The 18,833-nt window shown below is 40.4% G+C and overlaps 1 protein-coding gene across 1 annotated transcript in view; it reads left to right on the forward strand.

Annotated features, from left to right (window-relative positions):
• Window positions 1–18,833, forward strand: part of LOC149261573 (putative RNA-dependent RNA polymerase 5) — a 547,055-nt gene that overhangs the window by 22,337 nt on the left and 505,885 nt on the right. The gene's annotated exons all lie outside the window — the stretch shown is intronic.

Genomic DNA, 18,833 nt, shown 5'->3' on the forward strand with positions numbered 1-18,833 from the left:
TATCAAAAGATTGATACTCTCTTTGATAGTGGCTCACAAGTAAATCTGATTTCTGAAGCAATTGTAAAGAAATTGCGATTAGCAACTACACCTCATAAGAAACCATACCCATTAGGATGGTTGAATGATAAAGCACAACTACAAGTGACTAAACAGTGCAAACTCAATTTTTCTTTTGGGTCAGCATTTGTAGATGAGGTTGAGTTAGATGTAATTCCTTTGGATATATGTGGAATTGTTTTAGGAAGTCCTTACTTGTATGATAGAAAGACTATTTTCTATAGAGCTGAGAACAAGTATCTACTTGTTAAAGATGGAATGGAATACTTTGTAAGAGCTCATAAGCTCAAGAATAATTATACTCTCATAAACTCAGGACAGATGAAAAGAATGATAAATTCATGCAAACAGTTCTTACTAATGGTTGTTAAGGAAAATAAAACTGATAAAACCAATGTATTTGAGGGCTGTAATTCTGATCAGCAAGCTGATATAGAAAAGATTGTTTCAGAGTATGATGTCTTGTTTCAAGAACCTCAAGGTCTGCCACCCAAAAAGGGAATAGAACATGATATTATTTTGCAGCAAGATGTTCCTTTACCTAACATTGGGATGTACTGGTTATCTGCTTTAGAGAATGCTGAAATCAAGAAGCAGGTGCAGGAGTTGCTCGAGAAAGGGTTCATCAGGCCTAGCACATCACCATGTGGGTCACCAATCATTTTGGTGAGAAAGAAAGATGGCTCGTGGAGAATGTGCATTGATTACCGAGCACTGAATAAAATAACGATAAAAAATCGTTATCCCCTTCCTCGCATAGATGATATTTTAGATCAATTGAAGGAAGTTGTTTATTTCACCAAGCTGGATTTGCACAGTGGATACCATCAGGTCAGAGTTGTAGAGCAAGATGCATGGAACACTGCTTTCAAAACAAAGCAGGGATTGTATGAATGGCTGGTTATGTTTTTTGGCTTGACCAATGCCCCTGCTACTTTCATGAGATTAATGAATGATGTACTCAGACCTTTTCTTGATGATTTTGTTATTGTGTATCTGGATGACATTCTGATTTTTAGTAAAACGTGGGAAGAACATTTAAAGCATATTAAGCAGACATTAGATGTTTTGAAAAGAGAAAAACTTTATGTTAAACTCTCCAAATGTGAATTTGGCAAAACTTCTCTAAATTATTTGGGTCATATAGTAGGGGGAGGTGAATTGAAAATAGATCCCTCTAAAGTGGCAGTCATTGTAAACTGGCCTAAACCCAAATCTGCTACAGAAGTGAGAAGCTTCTTAAGAGCAGCACAGTATTGGAGGAAGTTCATTTCAATTTTTTCCTCAATTGCAACGCCCTTACATGCTTTGACAGGATTGAACAAGGTGTTTCAGTGGGGAGGCAAACAGCAGAAAGCCTTCGACACCTTGAAAGAAAAAATTAGTACAGTACCTGTACTAGCACTGCCAGATCTACAAAACCCTTTGAGATCCAAACTGATGCCAGTGATTATGCCATGGGAGCAGTGTTGACACAGCACAGTAAACCCATATGCTATCATTCTGAGACTTTTAATCCTGCAGTAGTTAACTATCCTACATATGATAAAGAATTGTATGCATTAGTTCAGAGTGTGAAAAAGTGGAAACATTACTTAATGTGCAAAGAAACAGTGATACATACTGATCATCAACCACTTCAATATCTACACTCTCAAACTAAGTTGCAACAATCAAGACATTACAGATGGATGGGTTTTCTACAACAGTTTCATTTAGTCATCAGATATAAAAAGGACATACATAACAAGGTTGCAGACATGTTATCTAGACCCATTATAAATGCATCTACCATACTTAAGCATAATTCTGTGCTACATGAAAGCTACATAGAACAGTATGCTCAGGATATGGACTTTAAAGATGTATATGCAACTTTGAGTCAAGGAAAAAGAGTAGAAGAATTGGACTATCATGTGAAGGACCGACTCTTATATCATTGTGGGAAACTCTGCATTCCACAAACTGAGAGAGCAAGGATAATTAGGGAAGCACACACTTCTCTGATATCAGGTCACTTTGGGGTAAATAAAACAGTTGCATAGCTGCAAAGGTTCTGTTATTGTCCAAGAATGAGTGAGACAGTTTCTAGATATGTAAAGGGGTGTGCTATGTGTGCTAAGAGCAAGCCCAGTAACAGAAAACTAGGCTTGTACACTCCATTGCCAGTTCCTTCTCACCCTTGGGAAAGCATTTCCATGGATTTTGTTGGAGGGCTGCCTAAATCTAGGAAAGGTCATGATTATCTATATGTTGTTGTGAATAGGTTCAGCAAAATGTGTATTTTGATACCCTGTAGTAAACAGATTACAGCTGAACAAACTGCAAAACTATTCTTTGAACATGTATGGGTTCATTTTGGATTACCCACTTCTATTATATCTGATCGAGACACCCGATTTGTGGGGAATTTTTGGTCCAGTCTGTGGGAACTAATGGACACCAAATTAAAGAAAAGCACAGCTTTTCATCCACAAATAGATGGCCAGACAGAAGTAGTTAACAGGACAGTGATCCAGTTACTGAGAGGATATTGCAGCAAACACCCTAAGCTTTGGGATGAACACTTGTGTTATGTGCAGCATGCTTACAGTAGAGCCAAACACTCTTCTACCCAGAGATCTCATTTTGAGACCTACTTTGATTTCATACCAAGGTCTCCCTTGGATTTTGTCTTTGGTAAAGATACCATGGTTGATGGACACAGTGATGTGGACAAAGCAACTAGGTTCATTGAACAAATCCCGGAGATCCACCAGGCAGTACGGGAACAGCTGGAAAAGAGCTAGGCCAAGTACAAGGCTAGGCATGATAAGCATTGGATGGAGCATCGTTTTCAAGTTGGAGACCAAGTCTGGCTGTATATCAGCAAGGACAGGATGTAAGGTGAAGGTAAGAAGCTAAAACCTGTCGGGTATGGATCCTTCAGGATACTTGAGAAGATTGGTGAAAATGCTTTTCGCCTTGATCTGCCAGCTTACATGCACATCTACTCAGTCGTGAACGCAGATTGCTTGAGGTTGTTTGAACCTTCAATGATTGAGGACCCTGAAGAGCAGAGTCAATTGCCTTCTGTTGATGACCTGCTACCTGAATATCTTAATGAGTTGCAGGAAGATACAGTGCTGGACAGGAAGGTAAGGATGACGTGCAGTGGACAGGTGGAATACCTCAGAATTGGGCTTAAAGGTTCGAAGCCAAGCAGTGCGAAGTGGATTGAGATTGGACAAGTGAGACAACAGTTTCCTCACTTAGTCGATGCTTGAAGAAAACCAACTTTTGGTGGTCCAAAAGCTTTTCAGTTGGGAGGCCATGATCCGAATTGGATCCATAAACGACTGTCATAAAACCGTGACTAAATCAAGTCGAACAAATCCCTGAAGAATCCAAAACAGCAATCGAAAACACCTTGAACTAGTGGCCATGGCAGCCGGTGTGGAGACGACGAGGACCTTGGTCAAAGCGCGCTGACCGAGGCCCATGGAGACTGCGCAGGAGGTCGATGAAGCCCCTGGGAGCCCCAGAATGGGAAAAGGAGCTGATTTTCGATGCGCGTTAGCGCCTATGCGCATCACTGGGCAAACAGGGCTGAAATGGTAGAGCTTAAGCACTCGGTCACGTTGGGAGCCAGAGGACTGTGGGCGGGGAAAGGTAAAGTGCCATCGTACGAAGGTGGGACCCACAACCTGGAAATCGGCGTTTTGATCGGGGCGCCCTTGAACAGTAAGCGGTTTTGGAGAAAACGGAGCGAACACCCTCAGCGATCGACGCGTGGCAGCGGAGGTGAGAGAAAAATTGCTGCGATCGCACGTTATTGGTCGAGCAAGTCCACCGTGCTCGACGTGCGAATGACGTTGGATTTGGAGGAGTCCAGATCGGACGGCTGAGATTGCGCCCGATAGACAGAGTGGAATTGACGGGGGAATTAAGCCGCGATTTAAGGGGATTTGAGATCCGTTGACCGCCACGATGGAGAAAGAAACGAATCGACGAACAGGCTGGTGTTGTTCCAGTAAGGACACGCGGCTACTTCTCGAGCGTTCATGCTGACGCTGAACAGTGAATTCCAAGCACGCAGGCGACAGGTAAATCGACGTAGGCGGGAGAGGAAACGAACAGGCATGGAGGACGAATGGCTAAAGCTATGAATAGAGACAATGAACAGAGCTCAGAAGAGAGATTCAGATCGAAGAGTCCAAGCGACCAAGAGAGACAGTGAACAGTGAACCCTGAGAGGAGGACTGAGCACAGAGAACAGTAAAGCCAAGCAGAGGAGACAGAGGGCCGAGCTGACCATAGGCAGCATCGAGCACCAAAGAGCTTGAAGAATCAAGCCTTCCCATAGAGGAATTTGTCCAGATTGAGCATCACAGTTGGCTCTTTTCACTGTAGACCGAGGGTCACAGAGCTGGTAGGAAGAACAAGAGTCTGTGTACTCCAAGTGGCTTGGGAAATCCAAGAACCACCCTGCCAAGCAAAATCTGCTTCAGGAGAACTCATATTGAGTTCCTGTATTATAATTTCTCTGCTCAAAGACATAATAAAACAAGGCCACCATTGAAGCTGGACCGGAGATGTAGCCCTGGAGGATAGGGTGAACTCCTTATTAAAAATTGTTTGTGTCTTTGTGTTGCTTACTGTATTTCTCTGCTGTCTTTCCATTTATTTTCTGTGTATTGGCAATCTGATCGATCCGTTGTTTCAATAACACAGAACACACACTAGCACATGGCTCTGTAATACCTTTTTGTTTAATCAATCTTCACTGAGGTCACTCATAGGGTGATTATCAGATCATTATGTGGCAGTAATGCCGGACCAGATTTGGGAAATGCCTTTGAGTTTCATAAAACTCATTCGCGTTGATGTTCTTGGTGAACTTCCGTCCGGACATATGTTTTGCAGTTAGCATGATGAGCTCATATATGATTGAGCCTGTTGGACACCTAATCCTCAATGGGTTAGTGTGGGAGCTGAATAGACAAAGTAGTCCAAGAGACCTTGGGATGTGAAACCCAAGAGTCACATAATGTACTATAAATGTATATCATTTGTCAATAAAAAATTGTACTGCATGATTTATCTTTCATATTTTCTCTTGCTACCCATGTGTGTTTAACATGGTATCAGAGCGGGCGATTGCTGGTCTTGCTCCAATTTGAGCCACTTGTTTTGTGGTCTCTATATATATGTCAGTTCTGCGTTACCTGACCTCTAACTCTGCCTTATTCCCCTCAGACCTAAAATAACCTACCTTTGCCAACATTGCACATCTGCCCATACTATCATTTCCTGTGTTAGCGCTGAGTTTGTGCACGATGTTCAATGCATGTTGTGTAAAACTTCAATTGAATTTAATTTAAGATCACACGCTGTTTGGTTGCGTTGTGAGAATTGGATAACACATTGGAAGTGCAGCTATGTGACGGAATGCTGAGAGAAGCAGCTGTGTTGAAATCAAATCTGATTCAGATATTGAAGAAAATCGGAATTGGAAAAACGAAAAAATGGAAGTTATACAAGTCGATGTGTTAATATCGACCTGTCATTGAATGAAAGCGCAGTGGAATTGAATGGTTCGATTGCTGGTGAAGTCCAGAATTTGAAGGTGGTCCAGAGATTGATATATTGCCGAAATTCGAACAGGTTGGGATAAATGAAATGAAAACTGAGTAATGTGTTTAAAGTTAATTAGCGAACATGTGGGAAGTAAGCATTGGGGTTAAAATTATATAAGTTGTCAGGTTGAATATAAAAGTAAGGGCACAATCTTTAATTGAATCCGACCATATATAATGAGAGTTATTGGATTGTTTGATAAGCTTCCGAATGATTGATCATAGAGAAATGGATAGTTGGATTCTGGTTTTGAATCACATGTTTTAAATGCTTCCGCATGCAAATTTTAAAGTGTGAATTTGCCAGCGAATGAGGTTTTGGATTTGGCATTTGCTGAGCATGCATTATGTGCGTGAGTTATTTTTCAAGACCGTTGAAATCGTCGGTTGAGTAGCTGGACGGGTGTCTTGAGGAAGGTGAAACGGAACCCACGCATTTTTGCTGCTGCCTGAGTTATCTCCTACCCGAGTTGTTTGCTTTGTGGAGTTACTATTTGCTCTCTCTATAGTTCTGTCTGCCACACCTGCGCTGCCCTGACATATTCTATTTATGATTTTTTGCATACGCTCAGACTTCAAAACCGTTTCATATTCTCTGCAAACTCATCTCTGTCCATAACGCGCTGCCTTTCCAGCACTGCCTCTGCTGCAAACTCACTATTGAAACGTTGAATGATGGCCTGACATGTTGCACAATACCCTGCTGGATATAAACCGGAGACCTTCTGCGTAATGGTGTGGCTGCTCTGCACAGTGGAAATGTGGTGACAGCGGACACGGAAAGGACAGTAACGCACTCTGTTACTCGGTTGATGGCGAGTTTAACATTCGAGGATGGACAGCATCAGTGTTGAAATTTCGAATGGTTGTTGAGTAACGTCTGCTGCTGGCTTACTATTCAAACAACAAATAACTTCAAACACTGTGGAATGGTATATTGAACTATGGTATAACGCTGTGGATTTATTTAATATTCCACGGCTCTCTTAATCTGCATATTAACGCTGTTTATATGGTATTAAACTGCCATTTTATTGAATGGCATTAAATTGCGTTGAATGGATTTTTTAACACAGCGTTCCTTGCTCATAATCGACTGGAGGTCTATATTATTGCTGCACATGGGAGACGAAGAATATGCATGAACAGTGGAATACGAAGACAACCATTCTTTTAATGAAAGAGATGAATCGAGCGGAGGGAAGCTTTGAATTTTGTTCCTGTACATAGACGACATGCATTTATGCTTGTAAGATAGACCAAGGTTTCCTGAATAAAGATGGACAACGAAGTGATATGCCGGATGGTGCGGTGAGCGTGGAGCGAACACGCGACCTTTTTGTAAGGATTGGACTGTATTTTTTATTTTCAGGTCAAAGCCGAAGATGAAGGGGTTTGCCATTTTGTAAGCTCGGTTACTGTTTATGTTCATAAATGAATGGTGTGTGAACGCAGCGGAAGCGTGATGAGCCCAGGTCTCTTCTGTTCTTGGCATCTCTGTAACCTGCTCTCGCCATCTCCAGGTCCTTCTTTCCCCGAGCCATGTTGAGGATATGATTTTTTTCTCCTCCACAAACTGATCGAAGATGCGCTGCAACGTTCGCTAAGATGCGTAAAGTAATTTTAAACTTATCTCCTTGACAATATCGTCAAGAGTGTCGTTCCTGCCTGCGTTTATATCCAGAAATAGTGACTGGTCCTGCCTTGCGAGACTTCGAGCTAAGGAAGGCAAGCATTCATTCCTTTAAAGTTTCAAAGAACCGACTAACTTGTATATGGCTTGATGAACCAGTAAGGTCGGTTAGAACGCTGCCGTAGCCTCTGGCATAAGTATCCCATCTTTACACATCCTTGGTGAAAGCCAACTGACAGCATAAGAGTGAATGTAGCCGAGACAAAGCCTGTCAGCTTTTGATTGTTGAAGCATGGGCCTTTTGCTACATTGCTTTACTTGAATCTTGCTTTCAGCTTAGCTTTTCCTTTAATCACTAGTTCTTGTACTACAGTTTTAGCCGGCAAGGATATTTGCTATCCTCTCGACAGAACAAGACGCTGTTTATGACGTTCAATAGATGAATAATTTTTTTGTATGATTGTTGTTGTGTACTTACAATTGTTTAGAAGATTCTGTGCTGGTTGGTCTGTTGGTATTTTGGGTCAGTTTCTACCATACCAGAATGAGTTTGTCACAATTTGGATGCCATTTAGAGGTTGTTTGTGTGGCTGTATATTCTTCTCACTAGCTGATACTGAAGTGTTGATATATGTTGAAGAGTGAACGAGTATTTGAAGGATCCAATCAAGTTTGCAGTTGTTGCTGCTCCAGTGTAGCATTGTATTTAAAACTCATTATAGTGCATTGATTCCTGATTCCACTGCTCCATAAAGAGTTTGGTGGGCTGATTGTAATCTTTTATGTTGCACGCTGCTCATTTGCTGAGTTTTATAAAGGATATTGCAGTGACATTGAATTGTGAGTGATTGTTGCTTCTTCTTCACTGGTTGATAGTTGTGATCAGTTTCTTTAACGTATAAGATAATGAAGAAAATGACCAGACTTGATAATGCATTAGAGTTGTTAAATACTCTGATAGATTCCACTATTGATGAGATGGTTAAGATCAACAAAACCTCTCTATTCAATATTAAAATATGTCTACAAAATGCACAGGAGAATATTGATTTTTTGCAGCTTGAAACTCAGCTACAGCAAGAAGAACTAAAATAGAGGAGTCATTCTGAACATGTTTCTGTTCAGAACATTGAGACTGCAACCCATCAGAAGCAAGTCAATGATGTTACAGTTGGTTCAGATTTAGTACTCCATAAAACAGCAGTTGTACATGCAGATGCAGAAACTCAGTCTGCACTTCCCAAGCCCATCATCAGACCTTGGGAACAGCTTGTCCACAACAAGCACAGAACTGGTCTTGGATATGACTGAAGTGTAAAACTTCCAGATAACAGAAATATATATAAAAATACTTTATTAATAAATGAATAGACAGATGATGTTTGATTACAATGGGGCTCCTGGCTTAAATACCGCCATGGACACCCTTTGGGAAAGGGCATGATCTTATGATCGTGCCCTTTCATCTAATTAAACCTAAATTAAATAATAAACCTAAAATTAACTATTTTTTTCATAACATTGCCTTCCTCTCGAAAGAATGCTTTGTCCTCAAAGCATGCGCACGACGGATGTTGTTGACAAGGTCTGACCCTGTTTTAACTTCTGTTCTACGCTCAATTTTCCTACTAGGCGGCATCTTCATAGGTAGGCCTTGAATCTCTGGTGATTCTTCTCTGGTCATATTTGTAGATAACATTTCTAATTGGTGACATTGTATTGCATACACAGGTGCTCTTCTTCGACTCAGCTTCATCATCTGAGATGATGATACAACATGATTTTCTGGTGCTTGGAATCCATGTAGTTTGTACTTCTGACCTCCCCATTTGAATTTTATAAATTGTACTTGATGGTTGGCGGCATAAGTACCTAAAGTTCGTAGCCATTGGATACCTAAGACTACATCTACTCCTCCTAACGGCACTGTGAAAAATGGAGACTCTAAACTGAAGTCTTGAATCTGCAATTTAACCTTATGGCATTTTCCCACCTTTTCAATCTTCTTACCGTTAGCTATCATCACTTTCATGTTTGGTAAGGGAAATGAAAATATATTGAGTCTCTTTGCCATGGTTGCATCTAAAAAATTGTGTGCGCTTCCAGAGTCGACGAGAACCACTACGTTGTTCTTCTTTATGTGTCCTTTTAACTTTAAGGTCTGAGGTTGTGATATACCTGTCATAGCTAATAATGATACTTGTGGAATACTTCCATCATCTAGTTCTGGTGAGAATTCTGGGGCATCTTCTGTGTCTTCTACGTCATAATCTTCACTGTTTGAATCATTGGTTGCTTCACAATTATATAGGTTCTTTGGTTCTTTTCCTTTAGCACATCTATGTTTGGGGTCCCACTTCTCACTACAGCGTTTACATTTACCCTCTTTTATCCTTTGCATTTCCACATTAGATTTTTCATCTTCACGACGATGTGGTGGAACATATCTTGTATTATTTGAGTCCACATACTGGGGTATCCTTCGTCTTGCATAAGCTTTTTCCACTGTTGACCAAAATATTGGTTCGGATTTCTTTTCGGCTGTTTTTGCTTTTCGTCTTGCTTCTTCTATAGATGTAATATCATGCATCTCAAGTTCTGCTTGTAAATGGGTTTTGAGTCCCGAGATGTATGACTGAATTAGACGAGATTCTGATAACCCAGGTACTCGTGTTACTAAGGTCTCCCATTCTTGAGTGTATTCGTCCACACTTCCTTTTTGTCGTAATTTGATGAGTTTTGAAAAGAACTCTTCTTCCTTTACACCTTGGAATCTTTTGAAGAATGCATCTTTAAATTTCCTCCAGCTAATGACATGTGTTGTCTTTTTCCACCACATATACCAGTTATATGCTTCACCCTCCATTTTCATGGATGCATGTCTGAGCTTTTCGTCATCGTCAGTGATGTCATATATCTCAAAGTATTCTTCTGCTTTATTTATCCATGCAACATTGTTTTTTTTCGTTTCCATCGAATTTAGGCATCTCGACCTTTGCCCTTCGCTGGTATGTTGCCACTGGTTGAGCGAAAAAAGGGTGTTGATTGGTAAAGTTATCCCAGAGTTGCTTGTTTGTAAAGACTGTGTTACTTGCTTCTTGGTGGGGTGTTGCTAATTTTTTTGGGGATTCAACCTTGTCATGAGAGTCTGTGGACTTAGTTGAATCCGACGAGACGTGTTCTTGATTCTCTTCACCTTCTTTCAGTAGTTGTTCGGGCGTACAATTCGACCTTTTACACAGAACTTTTAGCATTGTTAAGACCTCTTTGAAGTTTACTTCTGTTTGGACATGTTGACTTTCCATTTTTATCTCTATTCGATTTGTCGCATCTTCAAGATTTTTAATTTTGTCCGCTTGCTCCCCCAGCGTGCTCTCAACTTCATTTAATCTTTTACTGACCTCGTCGTGGTTGTTATTTATCTTTTGCTCTGCATCCAACAACCTTTTTTGAAAATCCGCCATTGTCATTGTCGACATTGAGCGGGTTTGCGGAGGCGTGTATTTATTTGCCAGCTGAAATATTTTTCCTTCCTTTTTTTTTTTTTTAAATAATTAAATTAAATTAATTTAATAATTTAATTTAATTAATAATATATATATATTTTTTTAAATAATTAAATTAAATTAATTTAATAATTTAATTTAATTAATAATAATTTTTTTTAAATAATTAAATTAAATTAATTTAATAATTTAATTTAATTAATTATTATATATATATATATATATATATATTTAAATTAAATTAAATTAAATTAATAATTTAATTTAATTAATATTTTTTTTTAAATTAAATTAAATTAATTTAATAATTTAATTTAATTAATATTTTTTTAATTATAAATTATAATAATTATAATTTATAATTATTAATTATTATATATATATATATATATAAAATTTAAAGTTATAAATTGTATAACTTTTAATTAAATTATATATATAATATATATAATTAAAATATGATATATATATAACCAAATCACGTTATAATTTTTTTTTTTATATATATATCATTTAACTTTTAACCGGCACGTCTATTGGCGTAACCCCTTGACCATTCAAAAAAATACCGAATATTACCGTAACACCGCAGTCTGGCAGCAAGTCGATAAACCCTTTTGATTTTTAAAAAATTGTATGGACTATCACCGTTACACAGAGCTGGCAGCCGTCGATTTAACCGAAGTCGTAACACAGCCACAGAGCTGGCAGCACGTTGATTTTGGTGGAAGTCGTAACACAGCAGGCGGAAACAGGTATGGAACCGGACGGTAAGAGGACTGTGGGCAGCGGATAAGACGGACGGATATTTAGAATTGGTCAACTTATTTATTGCAGAGTTGAGCCACTGTGTGAGGTACTGAGGTATGCACTTCCAAAATTTAACCCAACCACATATCTGAGACTGCAATCCGAGTTGTCTAAGCCCTCAATACCGGTTTATAGACCACAGTCCGAGATACCTTGCCGCAGTTGTAACAGGTCTGAGATACCTTAACGTAGTTGTAACAGGTCCGTAAATGTATAATCTTCAGATTTTTTTTGTGTTCACCGAATTGTGATCTGTATGGGTTGTCAGACGAGGAAGTCAGGTGCGGATGGGAAACACGGTGACAATGGAAGCAGAGGTGTCGTTGACAGTGGAGTATTGGCGGCAGGGAGATATGGGTGGATGATGTAATGCAGTCAGGGACGGTGGAGTTGTCTTTAGCAACTGGCAGCGTGGCTGGCTCTGATACCAGATGAAGTGTAAAACTTCCAGATAACAGAAATATATATAAAAATACTTTATTAATAAATGAATAGACAGATGATGTCTGATTACAATGGGGCTCCTGGCTTAAATACCGCCATGGACACCCTTTGGGAAAGGGCATGATCTTATGATCGTGCCCTTTCATCTAATTAAACCTAAATTAAATAATAAACCTAAAATTAACTATTTTTTTCATAACAATGACAAGGACTTGTCCTTTCATATTCCAGACTACTCAAAGCCCATTCAGTTTCAAAGTGCTGGATTTATTCATGACAGTTCACCTGCTCCTCATGACAGTTCAGCTTTAGCTATTCCAGAGTCTGCCCCTCTTCCACAGCAACAACAACATATTGTGAAATGCCAACACTGTGACCGATTTGGCCATTTGAAAGATCACTGTTTTGATCTTCATCCATGTAAGCACTGTCATAAAACCAGTCATTCTTCACACAAATGCTTCAGAAACAAACGTCCTGCAAGAACAAAGATTCATTTTGGATGGATCGCTTCTTGGCAATGGGCATCAACAGCCAAGAAGATATTCCAAACACATGTCAGAACTTATTCCAGAGTATTGAACAGTGTTGCAGTTGAGTTTTCTCCATCATCTCACCTTGTATCTGACAAGGGGGGAAATGATGGTCATCTACAAGCTTCAAAGTCACATCAAGCAACCCTGAGCCACAACCTGCCACACCAGTTTCAGAGTTGTAGCCAGAAACAAAGATGCCCATGAACATGCCTTCAGTTGGCAATCTGGGACACTTCCTCTAGCAGAAGACTTCAGCTTCTTGCCAGTTTTGGAAGAATTCCAGGAGCAAAATTAAGAACACTTCCTCTAGCAGAAGACTCCAGCTTCTTGCCAGTTTTGAAAGAGTTCCAGGAATTGCATTAAGCATTCCAGAGTTGTTGGTTATCCTTAAACCATCACAGGTTGAGACTTCCCTTTTCAGGTTGAAGTTCTCCCTTTTATGCGGGTGAGACCTCCCTTTATTGGTTGAAGGTTTCCCTCTTTAAAACAATAGGAGCACTTCCTCTAGCAGAAGACTTCAGTTTCTTGCCAGTTTTGGAAGAGTTCCGGGAACTGCACTAAGCATTCCAGTGTTGGTGGTCATCCTTAAACCACCGCCCTTTATACCAACATTTCATTGAGCACATTCAACCTAGTGCTGCCATGCATATTTGCACATTTTGTATTACAGCTCTCTTCTTGGACTCATACATAACCCTTCGGATTAAGGGGGGAATGATGGACACCTAATCCTCGATGGGTTAGTGTGGAAGCTGAATAGACAAAGTAGTCCAAGAGACCTTGGGATGTGAAACCCAAGAGTCACATAATGTACTATAAATGTATATCATTTGTCAATAAAAAATCGTACTGCATGTTTTATCTTTCATATTTTCTCTTGCTGCCCATGTGTGTTTAACAGAGCCTCTCTGGATTAGTGCCAAGAATCTTCTCAGATATCTTCGGGGCACAATCTCTCATGGATTGAGATACATTGCCGGAAATATGAAGCTGCATGATTATTCGAATGCTGACTGGGCAGGCAGTGTGGAGGATCTCAAGAGCACTTCTGAGTGTTGATTCTCTTTGGGTTTTGCTCGATATCCTGGATGAGCAGGAAGCAGAAGACGGTTGCTTTGAGTGCCGCTAAGACCGAATACATAGCTACGAGTATGATCTCGTGTGAAGCTTGCTGGTTGTGGAAACTATTCAATGAGTTGTTTATACACATGATGGATACCACCGTGATCTTTTGTGTCAACCAGGGGAGGGGGAATCGATTGTTGAGGAATCCCGTATTCTATGATTGCTCCAGCGTATAGACATCAGATACTACCTTATCTGGGATATGGTACGTCGATGAGTGAGGAGGCTCCATCGCATTGAGATTGATGTTCAGGTCACAGACATTTTGTCAAAGCCCTGGGGAAAGGTCAAATTTGTGACTTTCCCGAACAACTTGGAGTCGTTGAAAGACCCTCTTGTGAGGGTCTTGCATGATGCATGCATTGAGCTCTGGGAGCTCCGGGATGCTTGGGGTACTTCTTGGAGCAACAAGCGACCATAGGGCGACTCACTCTCCCCTAATGGTGCACTGTGTACAGGGTGAATGGCTTAGCCTTCCCTTGTGATACCCCGTGGCGACTTAGGGACAGGATGAGTGGTTCTCCTAGCGAGGCATCCTACCCATGCAGCCTGGGACTCATGGGAAGTACCTCTCATCTCACCAATGAGCAGGGAAATGGGGTTAGGGACCATAGTAATACTATCAATGGACGCATCGTTGTATCTACCGTACTCCCTATGCTAGGATGACCTCCATTTATCTGGGATCAATGAAACTGATTTGGGATCAATATGAGTGGTTTGAGACACTCTCTTTTGATATTGATCTGGGATCAATTGGAACTGACTTCGGGTCAGTAAGAGTGATATTACACACTCTCTTGGAACTGTTCTGGGATCAGTAAGAGGGGTATGACACACTCTCTTCATATAGAACTGACTTTGGGTCAGTAGAGAATGGTATGAGACATTCTCGATCAATTCTTCTTCTTCATGGTTCAGCAGAGCAGAGCAGAGCTCAACAGAGAAAAGCAGTGCACTGATGGCATAGATAGTACAGTTAGACAGATGGATTAGCGGATGGAGTTCTCCTTAGTTGAGAGGGAGTGTTAAAATTGGCAACTGAGGCCAAACTCCATGTGGGTCATCCTATTTATGGTCGTTGATATTTTTCTTGGATCCCTCTCATCCAGAGGTGTAGGATTGATCTAAAAATCATCCGATTCCGATAAGTATTCATGGAGTTATGAATTTATTTGTGTTATAAGACAATTTGTCAAAATCGGCCAGCAACCAAATAAACCCCACATGTGCTCAACATTTTAGTATAAAAGGAGATGAATTGAGAGTCATTTCACACACACTTCTCTCTTGATTTCTCTCCACTTGTCTTGGGTTTTAGTGTGAGATAAATCTAGGAGGAAGTAGCCCTAAGACGTTGGAGGAAAGGAGGCTACCTAGCCGCAGCAAAGAAGACAGGTCAGCGAAGCTATGGAAGGAACCTCTACGCTGCCCTAACACTAACCTAAGGAAGCCCTAGCCGCAGTCCTAAGGAAGCCCTAGCCGTAGTCCCAAGGAAGCCCTAGCCACAGTCCTAAGGATGCCCTAGACGCAATCCAATCAAGTGCAACACATACCTTGAAGAGCAGCTCGTTGTAAAGGAGAAGAAGTTTGTTTTGGGCCGCAGCAAGAGAGGCAAGACAAACGAAGAATTCAGGGACTGTTTGGCCGTAGCAAAAGGAGGAAGGCCAAAGTTGTTGGTGAGGGCTAGACTGCCCAGAAATTGCAGCATAGGGTCTCCTCCCCTCCTATAAAGGAGGGCACTTTTGGGCAGATTGAAGGGTTGTTAGGGACTATGTTTGAGTACCCTAATCAGTCTCGAATTGCAATAGTCAAAGGATCCTAGAACAGTGAGTTGTAGCATGCATTTTAGGTGCTTGGTGTGTGTGCAACAAAGGTCTGTGGTAGGCCACAAGCCTAGCCACTCCTAAGTAGGCCAGCATGGAAGTGTTAGGGGCTGCCATATGCCCAGAACAATAGCATGAGGAGGCAGCAATGTTCATGGTATGTTTTGGGCATGATTGTTGGGTTGCTGTAGGTTAATGGGACAACAAGAAATCATAGGTACAACAGTGCTAAACATTGGGACATGTGTTGAACATTGGGACAACATGTGTGACAACAAGGTACAACAGTGATAAACATTGGGACAGCAAGGGATAGCATGTGTAAACATTGGGACAGCATGTGCTGAACCTTGGGACAACATGTGTGACAACAAGGTACAACAGTGCTAAACATTGGGATACCATGTGTGACAGCAAGGTACAACAGTGCTAAACATTGGGACAGCAAGGTACAATAGTGCTAAACATTGGGACAAACAGTGATAGCATGGTGTAGCAATGGCACATGGGACAACGAGTACATGATGCAGTACAGTGATGGGTACAATCGTGATTAGTGAAAGCATGATGAGATGCAGCATAGTGATGGGTGCAACATGGTGCAGCACAATGAGGTGCAGCATGACGATGAGGAGCAACACAATGATTGGTGCAGCATGGTGATGGAGTCACCTGGGAGAATCAGTTAAAGCAGCATGTCTTCAACTGAGTTCAGCTACCTCATGTATCATCTACGTAGAGATGATAATTGCTCTTGTTTAGATAAGTCAAAGTGTTGACTTCTGTGGTATATGTACTATCTCTCTCTCTCTCTCTTTGCTGAACTATTGAAGAACATATAAGAAAAATTGATCAAGGGTTTCCCCACATTGGGATTTGTCCCGGGCTAGTGCCACATCTTGTGTCCTCTTGCCTTGGCTTGTCTTCTGCGATTGATGTTTATGTTCTATCTGCAATTTACTATTATGCAAATGTGATTGCTAATCTGGAAAAGATATTGAGCTAACTGTGAAAATTGAAATAAATTGCTCTAAGCATAGAACATACCTAAAATTAACAGCATGCAACTTAGTAGTCAAGGCACAGATCTGGAGGAGGATGCATGCTTGCATGCCTCAGATTATCTCCAATTGAGGCACCATTGTGCACATGTTGAGATTCATTGTATCCAGTGTTTTTAAAACCGTTTTTAAAAAGCGGTTACCCGTCTAACCGGCCGGTTAGCAAGGCCGCCGGTCTAAACCGGCCAAAAAACCCGGTTTGAAAGGCAGTTTCTCCAATTTTTGGCCCTAACCGGTGAAAATCGGCCGGTTTAGGACGGAACCGGCCGGTTTGTATCAAACCGGCCGGTTTTAGGCATGCCCACCATAACTTGCAAAAAGCGGATTTCTAACTGTGGTTTTGGGGTTTTGGGGGGGAACTAAGGGTGTTTTCCCTCCAAAAACACCCTCTCCAAGCTATAAGAGGCCCCTCTCACTCTCATTTGTCTCACACAACTGATTTGGAGTGTTTGTGAGCTTGGAGAGTGTTGAGTTTTTGCTGAAGTAGTCATCTTGGAGTTGGAGTTGGAGCTATTTTGGAGATAGTGTGTCGCTGTCAGTGGAGTTGCCATCTTCAAGAGGAGGCTAAGGAAGCTAGTTTGCATTTCCAGGTAAGGATTTGCACTTGAAAATTCCTTATTTGACTGTTGTCCATGAATTAATTTTTTTTATGTGTTATAAACTTCTCACTTCTATGATCTACCATCCAGGGAGTCATCATGCCTCCAAAAGCCAGAGATACTGCATGGGCTCATTGTGATATGATTGATGGCAAAATGATCTGCAAATATTGCCAAAAATCCATTCAAGGAGGGGGTATTAACAGGTTCAAGCAACACTTGGCTGGGATAGGAGGCCATGTAAAGCCATGTGGAGCACCAAATGAAATAATAGGGCATATTAGGGCAGAATACCTTCAGAAGTTTGAGACTCAAGTCACTGAACCAATAGAGAAGTTTGTGACTGCAAAGTTTGGGAGTCGAGACTCAACCAACTGAGTTTGATAATGATGACTGAGACTCATGAGAAGTTTCAACTTCAAGTGATAATGTTGATCACTATTATAGTATTTACTATTATCATATATGTAGAGTCTAGACTGAAGTCTTGTAGTAGGCCACTGGCCCCATAGTTTGTAGGCTTTGTTTTTGCACTCTAGAGGCCATTTAGAGCCTCATTGCTTATGTATTTTGTCGATGATATGTATTGCACTCTGTGCCATTTTGATATATTCACTTTTACATGGTATATAAATGAGCAATCTTTGCATATTTTGTCTCTATTGGCTTGGAATCATGGTTTTAAATCTTAAAAATAGTTTTTTTCATTAAAAAATAATTATTTAATGTATTTTTCTAAAACTGGTTCGTTTAGACCAAACCAGTCCCGATTAGACCGGTTCCGGTCGGTAAACCGGTTCATTAGGTGGACCGGTCCAGTCACCGGTTCCGGTTTTAAAAACATTGATTGTATCTACTCTTCTTCTCCATCTACTAAAGAGAAGTCAGAGGTATAAGTTTATTCATTCAGTTTTCAGTTCAGTAGTTAGCAGTTCACTGTTTTCCTATAGCAGATTTTCATTTTCAGAAGTAATGAGAAGCAGTAGCAGGTTTTGACAGTCAATTCACTGTGTTTCTGTTATATATTATTATATTTTCTATAGCGTGTGTTTATAGATTCTAGCATTAATCACAGTGCAGTTTTTAGTAGCTTTAAGTTTTCTGCAGGGATCCTTTGAGAGTGGGGAATCTGTTGACCATGGTTTAGAAAATCTAGCAGGTAGGTGGAGTGCTGGAGTGGTTTGTGTAAGAATGATGTATACAATTTGTTTACTTAAGTCAAGGACTTAGAAACAGTAATGTACATTTAGATATAATGCTACTTGTCATCTACTAAATCTCACCGGATGCTATATTAGTGCGATAATAATTGTAAATTTGCCTCAAACTTTTATTAGGTTTCTAATGTATGTCTTAAACTAAATGGTACTAATCTATTGGATCTAGCTGTGAGTTGACAATTTTCAACAATGTCAAGTTCCTTTTCCAGTTTGACTCCTCTATCTCAGTTCTTTATTTACTTTTCATTTTCTTGTAGGTTATTGCTTTCTCTTTCTTGTTACTAATATGTTAGCTGCTTCAATTTACTTATATAATTCATGAGAACTTATATACTTTTGTCACAGTTTGCAAAGATATATATATTGACGGTATTGACTTGTTTGTTTCATTTTCT

The sequence above is a fragment of the Pinus tabuliformis genome, chromosome 6, assembly GCF_031772625.1.
Source record: "Pinus tabuliformis cultivar Carrire ecotype Pingquan chromosome 6, CPIR1, whole genome shotgun sequence".
In the NCBI taxonomy this organism is placed as follows: Eukaryota; Viridiplantae; Streptophyta; class Pinopsida; order Pinales; family Pinaceae; genus Pinus; species Pinus tabuliformis.